General features: G+C 49.1%; 1 protein-coding gene across 2 annotated transcripts in view; it reads left to right on the top strand.

Moving 5' to 3' along the window:
- The window catches only part of LOC149348751 (ATP-sensitive inward rectifier potassium channel 12-like), a 151,523-nt gene that overhangs the window by 466 nt on the left and 135,122 nt on the right, over positions 1 to 15,935 (top strand). The gene's annotated exons all lie outside the window — the stretch shown is intronic.

Genomic DNA, 15,935 nt, shown 5'->3' with positions numbered 1-15,935 from the left:
CGATAATTTACGTTTCTCGAGTTTCGGTTGCGGGCGCGGTGTCCGTTGTGCTGAGAAATTGGAGCGCAGGGTTTGGCTTCCCGCCGTCTTGAAGGAGCATCGACTTTGTCACCCTTTCAATGCGCAAGGAGACTTGCGCTCGCTGTAATGTCCAGCTCTTATTGCGAAATGCGTTGCATACCACCGCTGGTAGTATATATATATGCACCGTCACGATATATAGAATTTCTGCGTCTACCTGCATTAAGGCACTCTTTCGATGTCGTCTGCTCCTGAAGGTTACCGAATCGATGCATCGCGTCGTCTGTCACGCATTTTGTTCTCCCGATTCTTGACCGTTATATCCGTGCCACTCCTGCCTTGCTTTTTGCGTGTAATTAGCTTGTCGTCGCAAGAAAAAAAAGAGAGCATTCTAGAAAGTTTTCGTTCGAGCGTCCGCATCGGCGTCCTCGCCCCTTATATTCACCGGGACACTTTTTTTTTCTTTCGATATGGATTTGCAAAACTAGTTAGTCCAGATATATAGCTATACCGCTATACGATTCGCTGCGTGTCCCTCCGCCCAGCGTTCACGCTTCTTTTTTTTTTGTTTTTTATCCACAATCCTGGGTGCTGACTGTGTCGGCATATGTCGCGCTCGACTGATGTGCATCCAATATATCGCTCTAAACGGGATCCTCGATTATCAGCGCGGACGTCTTCGAGATTCCGCGGTACATTTTCTCAGCGCCGCGGCTGCCTCTCGATGCAATCGCTCTGAGTGATCTGTCCTTGGAGGGGGCACGGGCACATAATATTCGCGCTAACTACATATCTCGCCCAGTGCACGTTGTTGTGACGCGAGAACGGTTTCTGCATCCGCGCGGCGTCGCCATTTACCTATCTGGGACAGTCGGCGACAAGTTTTTTTTTTCCCTACCGTTTTCCGGACAGAAAATGTAAGAAGGGTAAAACAGCAGAAAAAAAAGTGACATCATCGACAGAACCGCGAAGGGGAAGAGAACATGGGCGTGAGCGCGCGCGCCTTTTTCTCGTTTCGCTTGCGTTTTGTTTACTTCTTTTTTTTTGTTATTTCTGTTGCTGTGCTGCGCGGGAACTTTCTCACCACCATCAGCCGCTCGCGTCTGAACGCGCTTCCGTGCAGAAAGCGAAAGTGCCGGGGGTGGTCGCTACCGGGAGATCCCCCCTAGCTAAGCGACCAACGAATGATCTATAAATGGCGGTGTGCGCGTAACCCACTTTTTTTTTTTTTTTCGGTCATGATGGTACTGCATAGCGCAGGTACGCTTTGTTCAGCGCCCCTGTCCAGGAGCTATGCGTCCGTCGCCGCCTTGGTCTCTTATCTTCCATCATTACGCGAAGAAGCGGTGTTTCTTGCCAAGTGCGGTAGTACGCATTATATGTCTCATTCTAGGAAGACGGTCCCCGCGCAACGGTGCGTTAAGAAACAGGCGCGCGAATACGCGTCTGCTTAAGTGGCAGACGAAACGTTTTTTTTTTTGTTTTTCTCTCCAGTGCAGAAGACGATTTTTGACGCCATGAGTGAGCGGAAAATTTTTCCGTGTTGGTATTGCAGGGTTGCAGGTTTTTTTTTTTTTTTTCGCGTGTTGGTGACTCCTTACTTTTTCTATTTTTTGAAAGCTTGATTTTTGCCTTCTGCGTAAGTAGCAGACGAAGTTTTTTGCTTTCTTGGTTCCCTGTTGCCGCATACGTCTCCGTTTTGGGATAACGCCTATGCAGACGACACAAAGCCAGCGTTGCAGACGAAGTTGTTTCCTGACACGGATAGCGAATATGTTGCTATTTCGACTCCGAAAATTGCGCCGACCGTAGCCCTGAATGTTCTGAATCTTTTTATTCTTTACTGTTACTGTTGCATTTTCGGCGTATAGAAACACGGAAAGATGCCAGAAACAAACAAAAGACAATAAATGAGTCTTCACGGGAGTCTTCACGATTTGCTCAGACGACCGGGCAAATTATGCCGCTGCTGGCTCGTGATATGTCGGCTGTGAAATGTGAAAGCGGTTCAAATGTTGCGATCGCTTTTCCTTTGGCATTCGACCAGTTACTCACCAACCCCGAAAAGTTCGCTCATTAAAAATTAGACATTCGTCCAAAATAAGTCTAAAAGCACTTCTCCTCTTTCGAGGCCACAGCACCCTTGACAGCAGAAGCAACTACAGAGGCAATTTCTTTACATGTATGTAAACAAAATTTCACTGGCTTAATATATATTGTCCATCTTTGACGCAAAAACCAAAAGGCAGAGTACGGTACATAATTCCCAACTTTCGGTTTGTTACAGAAGACAAATACACAACAAATGAAAATACCAGAAATATTCCATGCATGGTTACATGTGTATAAACATGTGTATGCATGCGTATAAACAAAATTTATCTTTGACGCAAGAACCAAAAGGCAGAGTGCGGTACATAATTGTCAACTTTCGGTATGTTACAGAAGACAAATGTACAGCAAATGGAAATACCAGAAATATTTCACGCATGATTACATGTGTATAAACATGTGTATGCATGTATATAAACAAAATTTCACTGAGTTATACCCGTGCCACACGCTCACAAGAAATGGCAGTAAATGCTTAAGGCCTTAAGTTTGTTAATGCCATTATTTTCGGAGTTGGTGCTACACGTCCACATTTAATGCCATTATCGAAAGTGACGATGACGATAACGCTTGCAAGGTAGTCAAAAGTTACATCTGAATATAAACATTGCTAATGAGCACAATATATGTAATATAAGAATGATTTCCCAGAAAATACGGCTGTTCCTGCTTTACAAGTCGAAAAAGTAGCCATAAACTCGCATGTCAGCACCCAAGTCGAGAGTACCTGTCAATAAGGCTCGTTAAAATGGTGCTGTTCGCATCGAAAATGCGGTATAGTTGCCCCATCTGACTGAAAGTTAATAATTAACTATTTCCTACTGGTTAGGAAGTTGTTACTAACAAAGCTGCATGCTTTTCTGCGTGTGGAATGGGAACGAGAGTACACATTGCACGGGCGAATGAGTTGTGGTGAACTCAGTAGGTCGCGAATGGCAGTAAGGCTAATGCCATTAAATTTATGCGTGTGGCACCGCACGAATGCCATTAAAAATTAAGGCAGTAAGCACTTAATGGCATTAATCTGTCCGTGTGGCACGGGTATTACTGTCTACCTTTGACGCAAGAACAAAAAGGCAGACTACGGTACATGATTCTCCACTCTAGGTCTGATACATTCGAAGAATATACAACAAATGAAAATACCAGAAATATTCCTTGCATGAGTATCCATGTTTTCGAAAAATCGAATTCGTGTCGCCTTTCTTCTTTGACTTGAATAATGCGCATAAAAACAAATCGGGAAGTATGGCGGGAAATTTAATGCGGATGCAATGTTTACAGTAACCTTACAGCCCCTTTATAAGAGCTGTAGATAACTGAGGTATCTTTGTGTTCGGAAATGCACGAACAAAAGAATCCTGGCGCGCTATTGTATAGTGTGCATGGAAGTATTCGCGCAACATACTGGCGGGATGCTGGATATGTGAAGCATGGTATTCGCAAAGATGTGAACCAACCTTGCTGAGTGGCCTGTAGATAACAATGCACTGCCCTTAGTGGATGATAAGAAAAACGGAGAGACGCAAGAGATAAACGCGCGCCCAGCCAGCTGAGACTCAGGTGATACGCGCTCGCACTGAGTGCATCGGTCGAGCGTTTTGCGAATCCCTACTGCAAGAGAGCTTTCTTCAATTTTCGCTCTTGTTGGTGGATTATTTTCTAGTATCATTACAATTATACAGAAACAACCGCAAATTAGTGAGAAAAAAAAAACATAGAAGTAGGATTGCAGCTTGCGGAAGCCTGTCCTCAAACCACGGAGGAAGGAAAACTTTGGAGAGGCTCTCGCTATTCGAGCTGCACGCCTAAAAGTGTGCCAGAAGTCACGTGGTTTCGCAAGGACTACTGGGAGTCCTTGGCCGCCGGCAGCCAATAGTAACGCTGGGCGCAGCGGCATCGTCTGCTGCATTGCCTGCAGCGCATGCACAAGAACGCTGATACGGCGGCCAAGTTGGAGGGGGGGAGCCGGCTTCAAAAAATGAGACGTAACTGCCTCTCCTTAGTTCTTTCCTTCCTCCACCCCTTAAACCATTGGCACCACTACGGAAGTGACGTCACGTCCGGTAAAGACATCAACATCTGCTAATCCTATCGCATTTCCGACACACAATGTAATTAGGTCTTCCTGTGAATTTTTTTCTTTTCTATCCTTTCTTCTATCGCTTCCCCCCCCCCCCCCCCTTTCTTTCCCTCTCCCTGTACTCTTATTCCCGCTAGCCGCAGCTCGGGTGCTTCAGGTTTCGATGGCAGATGTCGTGACGAGCAAGAACTTTTCCTTCAATTTTTATTTCTATTAATAATAAACAGCCACTAACAACTACAAAACATCTATTTGTAGCCTCGGAGAGTGCTTGAAGCCATCACTCTTCAGAAGCAGCTCTACCCACCCCCCCATCTCCCTGGCTGGGAGGCTTCCCACCATCGCCCACCCTCACCCTCCAAAAATATTCTGTCTCGTGTGTGAAGCCTAGGCTTAGAGTTAAAACCTTCATTATAGTTAAAGCATCAAAATAATCAAGTCCAACTGCTTTCGCGGAATTATCGCATCAGATGTCTGATCGTCCCGCAACTACTGTGTTTGTTTGCCTTATTTCAACAGTCTTCCTGTGGTTACCCCAGCCCCAAAACGTTTCGTTGTAAGTCTTTTGCGATGACCCGTGCTTTCAGCTATCATGTGTGCATGCAGTTGGGATATGTGTAGTCGAACCCTACTTTTAATTGTTCGCGACTGTTTCCTTACGACATGTAATACGGACGCCAGGACCGGAGACCAGTATTCTCCAGGTTACAGGGAGAAAAAGAGAAATGAATTGCCCATAATTTAGTTTGTTGTAAAATTAAATTGATTTCAGTGTTTAATTGCAGCTGTGAAAACAGCCATTCAGCTGCGACGAAAAAGTGAAGATTACTGTCTGCTTACAACTTTTATGTTAGTGTTTGTCAAATATACCTGCAACATAATGAGCTGATTGGCGGCTGTCCGTCGCTACATAACTGCCCGCACCGCCCCGCCACGGTGGCTCAGTGGTTACGGCGCTCAGCTGCTGACCCGAAAGACGCGGGTTCGATCCCGGCCGCGGTGACCGAATTTCGATGGAGGCTAAATTCCAGAGGCCCGTGTACTGTGCGATGCCAGTGCACATTAAAAAAACCCAGGTAGTCGAAATTTCCGGAGCCCTTCACTACGGCGTCCCTCATAGCCTGAGTCGCTTTGGGACGTTAAACCCCAATAAACCAGCCAATAGCTTCCTGCACCCATTGGCACGTTCACAGTATGCAACGAGAGGAATGTCTCCATTGACGTCACGACATCCAAGTCAGTATCGCTCGTTGCGAAATGTCGTCCGAATAAAGTAGCTGATTAATGCAAGGGGGTGACGAAAGCAAAAAAAAAAAAATTAACACCTATCAGTGCTATAAACCGCTCCAAAAAAGAGTCGGATCATTATATAAATCTCAACTGAAATGCAGTTTATTGCTAGTTACGAAATATATTCCTGTAACGAGCGGTACATGCGGGTTTACATTGGAATATCGACAGTCGTGTCATGCATAGCACGCATCTATTTGTTTACCCCTCAAAAAGGCGTCCTATTGTGGATCGACCCAATGGCAGTGAAACACTCTTAGACGTCCTGTCGACGTTTAGGGCGTCCCTGGGACGTCCGAGAGATTTCCATTGCCCATTAGGGATATTTTCAACAGCATGGGGATAAAAGACTGGCTGGAGAGAGAGTTAACGACATAGTGGTAACTCTGAACGTGAGCGCCAGCGTCGCCATCTGTTGACAACATGACGTTCGCCCCTGCCAAAATCACGCTGCCGCTAGCTCAGCCTCGACCGTGTTTAGCTTAACAGCCGGCCACCATACTGCGCGCGCGCGGAAGCCATGATCGATTATTTAAAACCCTTTATTATAATGCGCCAGCAGACATAACTGTGAGGATATTGAAATTAAGCGCAACGCCGCGCAGTTTGCCAGGGTTGGATATAAATGAGATATAAATTTGAATCTCGGTAATTATTCGGCAGGGATTTGAGATGTTGACATCCGTTATCGGAATCAGCTGCTCCCCTCGTAACGTAATGAATGCGTAGTTAAATAAAATACGTATTAAGGAAAACGTTGCCACAACCTCGGAAGCAGTACAGCAGGCCCCATCCTGCTCTTCCGCACAAGCGGTCTTCGCGCGAGATGTACACTCGGCATCAAAAGTTTACGGGATGCGCAAGCTCAGGGCAGATTTACTGTAGCTCTACCTCGTGATCCAGTCGCCTGGTATTGATACCAGCTGCGGATGGAGCGTACACGTCCCGTCATACTTGCAGGAATTTCAGACTGACCTGCGTGCCTGCGCCGAAATAACTTTTTTATTTACCGCACACCTGCGTCCCGTAATCTTCTGCAGCCGACTGTACACCCCGCAGTTATGAAAAGTTCGAATCCAGGGGAGCCCTGTCTTCCCTCAACGTACATTACGTTGGCGTAAATAAAGAGTCTGTTCGAATGAAAAGGAATTAAGTTCAAAATAAGCGAGTTCGGATTAGCGAGTCCCTACTATACGTTGTTCTGTGCTATACTTATCACAGAACCGCAAATGGTACAGTGAGTATGCATACCTATTTGCGACGATAACATGTGCAGGAACAGCGTGTGTCCCACTGACTTTGAGGTGGCAACGATCAGCCCTCTAGCTACATACCTTGACTGTTTTTCGTCGAAAGTAAACTCCAATAAAAATAAAACCTACCTTTGTAGGCGCTCTGTCAGTTCACGATGAGCGCTACCAATTTTGAAAGTATTTTTTCTGTAAGGCGTGGTTTCTCTTCACCATTGCGGATATCTTCCTCGTTCAGCCGTACTTTCACAATCGCGCAGAAGGAACTGTCTATGCCAGCGTTCCACTTTTATAGTCAGTGGCCCTCAGAAAACGAAGACCTCACGGAACTCTCGGAACGGCATATACTGAGAGAGATTGTGCGTCGATTACTGGCATTAAACGGTAGGCTGCAAAAGGCGGTATATATCACCCCGGTTGACAGCAGTAATTGGATAGTTAGCTCAGCTCAGGCTGGAAGTTCAGCGCCGAGAGTATACTGTGTAACTGGTTTTACTAGTACCGGTCGGCAGTTAAGGCCAGGCCTGCAGGGAGAAGTCGCCCAAGCGTTTTATGTCCCGATTTACATTTTTTGTAAGGTCGCAGTTACCTTTGTTGTTTCTGCTGAAGGAAGGATGAAAAGGAAAGTGCACGGGCCTGCCCACTGGCTCAGCTGAACCACAATCGCTGCCACGTGCAGACAGAAGTGTGTTTAAGGATGTGAAGGAAAGGCAGATAGAACAGACGCGCGTCGCAACAACCGCGTCCTCCTGAAGCGACGACGCGGGTTGTAACAGATACCCCCCCTCCCTCTGCAGTTACCTTGGGTCTTTAGCGCGGAGGCTTTCGCGCTGTGCTCTGCCACTAAGTCTTAGGAGAGGATGTAGTTTTATGTTTCAGAGCACCTGAGTGTCGTAGCATTTGTAGCGAAAGCTACATTGGCCACGAACTTGCGATTTCGCCGTGGCGGTGCTCCGAGGAGGCACAGGCACAGAGACTGACCTTGAGCCGTTGCCTAGCAACCGCTGCAGCTGGCGGGCGCCGTGCGCTCGCCGCGCCATCTGGCATGACGTCACACCGCGTGCCTCGCCGCGGAGCAGCCGCCGCCGTTTGGTATGACGTCACACCGCTTGCCTCGTCGTTGCGCTCGCCTCCGCTCGCTTCGCCAGCTGTGTCGCATGCCTGCTTTCGCTACGTATATCCTGGCACAGCCGTGATAAGTCACTGCCAATTTTTACTCTCTAGAGAGAAAGCGGGGACCGCACTTTCCAGGCACACACTGGCCGCATTTGTTTTTCCAGTCCCGGACTACTTGCTGGCAGGTCTCGGCTTCCGCTCGGACAGGAATAGCGTCATGGTCACATGACCTACTTGCATGTAAATATGTAAATTGGTTTTTGAGGAAAGGAAATGGCGCAGTAACTGTCTCACATATCTCGGCGGACACCTGAACCGCGCCGTAAGGGAAGGGAGGAAGGTGGGAGTGAAAGAAGAAAGAGAGAAAGAGGTGCCGTAGTGGAGGTCTCCGGAATAATTTCGACCACCTGGGGATCTTTAACGTGCACTGACATCGCACAGCACACCTGACCTACTTGCCATAGGCTGCTTTCATCGTCCTTGTACGGTAACCGAGGGGGAGCCCGACTCTGGCGCCGTGTTCGAATGACCTACTTGCCATAGGCTGCTTTCGAACACGGCGCCAGAGTCGGGCTCCCCCTCGGTTACCGTACAAGGACGATGTCATCTGCTAGCAGACGATGCAAGCCACGGCCACTACGACGCCGAAGCAACGCCGAAGCAACGCCGTGCGCTCGATCATGATACTGAGTCGATTTAAAGACTGTACTGTCAGCTTAGCGTAGGTGCATTACAGAACTCAGCTTCGGAGGTATGCTCGCCGCTACTGCTTGCGGCGAAGTTCGCACAAAGTAGCCCAACTCGTTGCGGAAAGGCGGATAGACGAAAGCCTCCGCAAAAATGTTGACAACAAGCTCTATAGCTGCTCCAGTATACGAGTGGTTCACCTGCGATGCTTTCAGTAAGCGTACAGACAGCATGTGGCAAAACAAGCGAACAAGAACCTCTTGACGACACGAGCAAACAATACGCGCTCGCAGCTCCGAACGCGCGTCCGTGTGCGGTGGATTTCAAGAAAATAAACGAAGATGCAAGAACAAAAAGTCTTGCGATGGCTCAGAGAGGAGCTACGGAGCTCATGTGAAGGTTTAACGCATGATATCGACCTCCAGGGACACGAAAAGCACTCAAAATGCACACGGAGTCTAACTTAATATGGCTGCCAGCGCGGCGCGCAGCTATCGTCTGCTGCCTTCTCAGCAGCCCCAAGCAGCCCGCGGACTGCCATAGGCTAAAAACGAACGCGTTGCTATGGCGATGCAAGCAGGTGGGCGGAGCTTTCGGGCTGCCCGAGAAAAACAAATACCGGACTCGAGTCCGCAAGTAGTCCCGGACAGTCCGGGACTGAAAAACAAATGCGCCCGCTGTCCACGTTCTTGCTGACTGTGGTGCATGGTCTCTTCAGATTGCTGCGGTTTTAAGATAAGAGTTCTTGCAAGTACAAGTAGTCCTGGTAGTACCTGAATGACCATGCAAAGAGTTATCCCGACCTCCTGTTAGAAGTGTTTCAAACGTTTGGTACAGGTCTCCGTATAATTTCGACCGCCTGGGGTTCCTTAACGTCACTGACATTGCACAGTACACGAGCCTCTAGCATTTAAAAACTGAAAATTAGTTTTAAGGAATGAATGAATGAATGAAAAACTTTATTGTATAAGGGTTCTTTCTCGCAGCGTAGGTGGAGCCCTCAGTCCAGGGCCCCAGCGGCCTTTGCAGTCTTGCGAGCCCTGTCGATCAGCTTGAGCTGCTCTTCAGGCTTCGAGCTGGACAGCGCAGCCTCTCACTGCTCCGGTGTTGGTGTGTTCTTTATCGGCGCTGCCTGCATTTTCTGACAGGCCCATGTAACGTGGTAAAGCGTTGGGTGTTCACCGCATAGCGGGCATTTGTTGTCATATGTGGAAGGATAGATTTTGCTGAGTAAACTCAGATTGGGGTATGTATTAGTCTGCAGTTATCTCCAGGCAACCGACTGCTCTTTACTAAGGTCTTTGTGGGGAGGAGGGTAGGTCCTCCGGAGGGCTCGTTGGTGTTCTAAGATGGCTCCATACCGTCTAGTGACTGCGTCCAGTTCCCCTTCGGTGCGCGTCTCCCGGTTGGCGTATGCTCGGGTATTGGCGTCCGCACTTTGGTTCCCTTTGACAGCCTCATGGCCTGGTGTCCACGTGATGAAGCATCTCGTAAAAGTGATTGTCCTCGCCCTGAGTATGTGAATGGCTGCAGTGGATATACGTCCACTGCTGTATCTTCTGCACGCCTCTTGCGAGTCTGTAATGATGTGTGCATGGGGCTCGTCACTCTGCTGGGTGATGGCGAGTGCAATTGCTGCTTCCTCAGCCTCGAGGATGTTGTTGGTTTTTATCGAAGCGCAGTTGATTTCCCTGAGTTGGTGATCCACCACGCTGGCTACCGAGCCGTATCGGTGTCTGTATGTTGTTGCGTCAACGTATAATACGTCTTTTGCCCCGGCGAAGCTTCTGTCGTGGAATTCAGATCTTGCCTTTCTTCTCGCCTTATGTATATCTGGATGCATGTTTTTTTGGAATCGGACTGATCTCAATGATCCTCCTGATTTCAAGGAAAGAAAATGGTGCAGTAACTGGCCCGCATCTCGCTGGACACCTCAGCCTCATCGTAAGGGAAAGGATAAAGGAGGCAGTGAAAGAAGAGAGACAGAGGTGCCGTAGTGGAGGGCTCCGGAATAATTTCGGTTCGGTTTGGTTTGGTTTATTGGGGTTTACTTCGCTCTGTGAACCGGGGTGCCAGTGCAATGGCCCTGCGAGGCCTGGACACATGCGCGTAATGTGAGGGCTGTGCGGTGGCCCTGAGACCTTGTACGGTCCAAACTCATTTGCTTAATAAAGTTTTCCATCCATGGGGTTTAACGTCCCAAAGCAGCTCAGGCTTTGAGAGACGCCGTAGTGGAGGACTCCGGAAATTTCGACCACCTGGGGTTCTTTAACGTGCACTGACATTGCACAGTACACGGATATAATTTCGACCACGTGGGGATCTTTAACGTGCACTGACATCGCGCAGCACAGGGGCGCCTTGTGCGTTTTGGTCGTCTGAACGGCGATGTCTGGGATGGGGTTCCGGTGGAGAGGTCTAAGAGCTTGGTTTATCACATTACGTGTGTCTCGTTCCTTAGTGTCGCAACACGCACACAAATTTACAAAAAGCTTTGGAGTGATCAACGTCATCCTGGCCTTATCAATGCTGGCTACGACTCCTTAGGTGGTGTTTAGAAAAATTTTAAGGCGGAATCCTTTAATGCCTCATCGTTGTAAGCAGGAGTTTTCGACAGAAATGTCACGCTTTTCAATTGGTCGAAACGGTCGTGATGTCACAGTGCGCGAATTTCAAACGGGTCCAATAGTACTTTGGCTAGTAACCATGCAACCAATTAAAGGGATCGTATAGTGATGCTCCAAGTGGGAATGAGTTTAGTTAATTGCTTAATCACCCAATTACCCTAATTAAGCTTTCTAATCAGGCCAGATAAATAAATAAAACCGAGTAGGAAATTGGTCGAGTTCGGGAATCGAACCCCGTTCTCCGGAGTGTGAGACGAGCATGCAAGCTAACCACTCCGCCATGCCAGCTCGATGGTTTGGAATGAACAAATGCGCGTCTAGTGAAAACGGTGTCTTCGTACACTCCCATCTTCCTCCCTTCCCGTTAAGGCGAGGTTCAGGTGTCCACCAAGGTATGCGAGACAGATACATTTCCTTTCCTTTTCCTCAAAAACCAATTTACCGACGAGCAAGGCGTAGAACCGAACGGGTGATGGCGTTCTGTGGACTCGCTGGTAGCGTTGCAAGACGATGTCACGTTTCACTCTTAGAGGCGAAGCTTAACATCTTAACAACACATCAGTGACACAAGCAGCAACACCGCGCTTAAGGCTTTCGCCTCACCGCACTTTAGGTCAACAAAGTGCCCCCCTCAATTTTTTATTTACGTATGGACACATGTCAAGGTTACCAGATAGATTGACATTTACAAGAACACCTGACACTAAGCATGTAAGGCGAGCCAATTAAAGAGGTACCATAAGCATCTCTAAGTCACTACAGGAATTGCTCATAATCCCCATAAGAGAAGTTTATTTGGACTCTTGATCCGTCCCCCTACAAAAACAAAGATACATTGCGGCAACTGATGTCGCCCTATGTACACACACTCACAGGGGACGTAAGTGTCCAAAAACAAAAAGTGTCCAGGAAAGTTCTCGTGGGTCCATACGCGGGGGAAGCACGCCTGGTTAACCTCTCAAGAGAATTTTATTGGACCCCACGGTTACACGATAAGGGACCACAGTCCCTCAAAAAATACAAGAGTACAGTTCGCGACTAGTGTCGCTCGATTACGGAAAAGCGATCACTCAAGACACGACGGCGACTCCTGTCGCCAGCTTACTACTCCTCAACTAACGAATACGAATTGAAACCGTGAAGGCGTACAAAGGTGAAGTTGCCGCTTCCGCGACTGCCACTTTCTCCGGTTGCTACCTCATTTCACGCGCGGCTAACATTCTGTGCATGCGATGTCAAGTTTACGGGGACCAGACCGATGTGCGTGATGCTGCCGTTGGTAAGAGATCCTTATTCTCGAGGAATACTCCTACCGCAACGGGTTGTAATTTCGCGGTTTTTCATCCTAAGAATTGCGTTCTCCTGGGGCTCTATATCGTGGTGTGCAGTACGTTGTGGAGGAAGTTATTGAAAAAGGAAATGCGCGGTAACTCGCTCAGTGGATGGAGCGCGTGGCTACAGGGCCGGAGAGAGAGAGAGAGAGAAAACTTTATTTACAAAGGAATTCGGGGCACGCCCCAGGGTCCCCGCACGACCCCACTGCACTCAAGTGTTTATGTTCCTGAGGTCCATAACACTGGCAGCACGGCCGGTGGCGATGGTCTGCACGGCCGGGTCCTCCGAATGCAGCAGGGTCTCCCAGTCCTCCCAGGTCTTGAGGTTCTCTAGGTCCCGCGGGGGAGGGTCCGCCGGGCAGAGGGAAAGGATGTGGAGGGAAGAAGCGAAGGGTTCTGGGCATAGGGCGCAAGCAGGAGTGGGGAAGGAGGGATGATAGTGGGTTAGGGTAAGGAGCGAGGGGAGAGTATGTGTTTGTAATCTGCGCCAGAGTGTTGCGTGTCTGTTATCTAGGGAGGGGTGGGGCGGGGGGCAGTAATGCGGGTTCGAACGCGTTTATTCCGGCCCTGTCGAGAGGCTCTGTGACCCAGGCATACAGAGCCTCTCGACAGGGCCGGAATAAACGCGTTCGAACCCGGGCATTACTGCGCGATGTCAGTGCACGTTAAAGAACCTCAGGTGGTCGCAATTTCCGGAGCCCTTCACTACGGCGTCACTCATAGCCTCAGTCGGTTTGGGACGTTAAACCCTAATAAATCATATTGAACCCGGGCGTGGCGGCTGCATTTCGGTGGAGGCGAAACGCAAAATGCCCCCGCGTTCTGTGCGATGTCAGTGCACTTTAAAGATTTGGTTTGGTTTATTGTGGTTTACCGTCCCAAAACAACCCAGACTATGGGGACGCCGTAGTGAAGGGCTCCGGAAATTTCGACCACCTGGGGTTCTTTAACGTGCACTAGCATCGCACAGTGCACGGGCCTCTAGAACTACGCCTCCATTGAAATTCGGCCGCCCCAGGCGGTCGAAGTTATTGCAGGGCTACCATTACGACACCCGTTTCTTTTTTTCAAATACTTGCACAGACCTCGTCTTTGAGAATCGGGCTTTGGTGCAGCAAGTCGAGCATATATCAATCTGCTTCTCCGACCACAAAGCTTCCTTCATGACAATAAAGAAATGTTAGTGGAGTGTTTCTTGAAGAAGGAATATGTGTAAAAAATAAAACCTTCATGCCTTGCTCGAATTCTTTGCCTCAATCTGTCGAAAAACTGAAAAAGCTGATCACCTGCGCTCAAATTTCGCATTACGAAGTAACGTAATCGTCAGCAATTTTTTACACTCCCACCTTCCTCCCTCCTCTTACAGCGCGCTTTGGGTGCCCACCGAGAAGTGAGACAGTTACTGTGCCATTTCCTTTCCTCAAAAACCACTAATCTGACCTTACCAGTTGCGAAACTTTCCGTAGGGTCAATGTATGGAAATAAAAATAAAATAAAGCAGCGCCGCGGTGGCTCAGTGGTTACGGCGCTCGGCTGCTGGCCCGAAAGTTGCTGGTTCGATCCCGGCCGCGGCGGCTGAATTTCGATGGAGGCGAAATTATAGAGGCCCGTGTGCTGTGCGATGTCACTGCGCGTTAAATAAAGAACCCCAGGTGGTCGGAATTCCTGGAGCGCTCCACTACGGCGTCCCTCATAGCCTGAGTCGCTCTGGGACGGTAAACCCCAATAAACCAAACCGGCCGCGTTTCGATGGAGGCGAAACGCAAGAGGCGCCCGTGTGCTGAGCGATGTCAGTGCACGTTAAAGATCCCCAGGTGATCGAAATTATTCCGGAGACCTCCACTACGGCACCTCTTTCTCTCTTTCTTCTTTCACTCCCACCTTCCTCCCTTCCCTTACGGCGCGGTTCAGGTGTCCGCTGAGATATGTCAGACAGATACTGCGCCATTTCCTTCCCTCAAAAACCAATTTACCAAACCAAAATAAAATAAATAAAATTGGCTTTGAGGAATCTCAAATATATGGATGGACACCCGAACCGCGCTGTAAGGGAAGAGATACAGGGGGGAGTTGGTTTCGCGCCTCCATTGAAACGCGGCCGCCGAATGCGCCGAGAATCGGAGCTTAGTCGATAGTCGCAACGCCCGTGCTCAGCAACTCAAACTGTGCTGAAGTTGACAAACTCCGACATTGTTGAGAAACGGACTAGCGCCCCTCGACAAAATCACTCAGACAAATGCTATAATAAAAGTGCATGGTGGTTGAAGTGTTCACCGAGACTAAGACAGTTGCTACGCCTTTCCTTTTATTTTCTTATTCGCCTTGCCGGCCGTTGCACATGTGTTGACCTTTATACCTTTATTTAGGCGGTAACGGTGAGCTCTGATACGCTTTTTTCTCCTGTTAGTTCAAGTAAAGCGTAACGTAGCTTAACCTGTTATGAGCCGACGCTGCTGTTCCCTGAGATTCGATCAAAACCTACATAGCATTTTTGTGTTTGACCCTTTAGCCAGCACGTAAGCCTAAATGTGGGTAATACCCCCTTATCGCGACTGTGATAACGAGGCGCAATAGCAGCGGCGATAAAGTGCCGGTGATAGAAGACGGTGATCTGACCTGCCAGGAATTCAGCTTTTGCGGCCGACGGACGGGTACGTAGCCTGCACAATGACCTCCGGTTGCCTGAGCACCAATGTTGAGTCGCGCGTCGCCGTGCGCGCCTGCTCTCTCGGTCTGCTTCTGGCCAGAGTTCCGTGAACTTCAATCGAACACTACTGCTGCGGAACATGCAGATGCACATTCGGTCACAGCGAGGTTTTGAATTCATCCAGCGCGGCAGAGACGTAGGCTCTAATTGTATTTGTCTTTCTATGTCCTCGTTGTCGGGGCTTTTCCGCCGGCGCGCGGTGAATCAGTGGTTATGGCGGTCGGCTGCTGAGCCGAAGATGCGGGTTCGATCCCGGCCGCGGCGGTCGAATTTCGATGGAGGCGAAATTCTAGAGGTCCGTGTGCTGTGCGATGTCAGTGCGCATTAAAGAACCCCAGGGGGTCGAAATTTCCGGAGCCCTTCACTACGGCGTGCCCTAAGTGTGCCCTCCAATTTTTTTTTTATAGCCTTTGTCTGTTGGCACTCGTGCCGTATATGTCTCGTCGTCCTTCAGAGCGAGCAGCTAGGCCGGCTGTCTGCGCTATCTGAACTGATGATGATGATGGTTGCGTCAGCACAGCATTCACAGCAGGCACACAAAAACACTCATACAGACGCGCACTCGCATACGCGCAGACTCGGAGATCCGTTCTAGGTCGCGTGGAGTTACTCGCCTCTCTGAGGCTTCCTGCCTCACGTGCGTGTGCACGTGCCCGTAACAACTTACCGCGTTTTTTTTTTTTTTCCGCCGGGCCAGGCCTTGGCGTT

The sequence above is a fragment of the Amblyomma mixtum genome, chromosome 4, assembly GCF_055824585.1.
Source record: "Amblyomma mixtum isolate Tamu chromosome 4, ASM5582458v1, whole genome shotgun sequence".
NCBI classification, from domain to species: domain Eukaryota; kingdom Metazoa; phylum Arthropoda; class Arachnida; order Ixodida; family Ixodidae; genus Amblyomma; species Amblyomma mixtum.
Note: the sequence above shows the minus strand (reverse complement) of the source record. Positions and strands in the feature narration are given on the sequence as shown.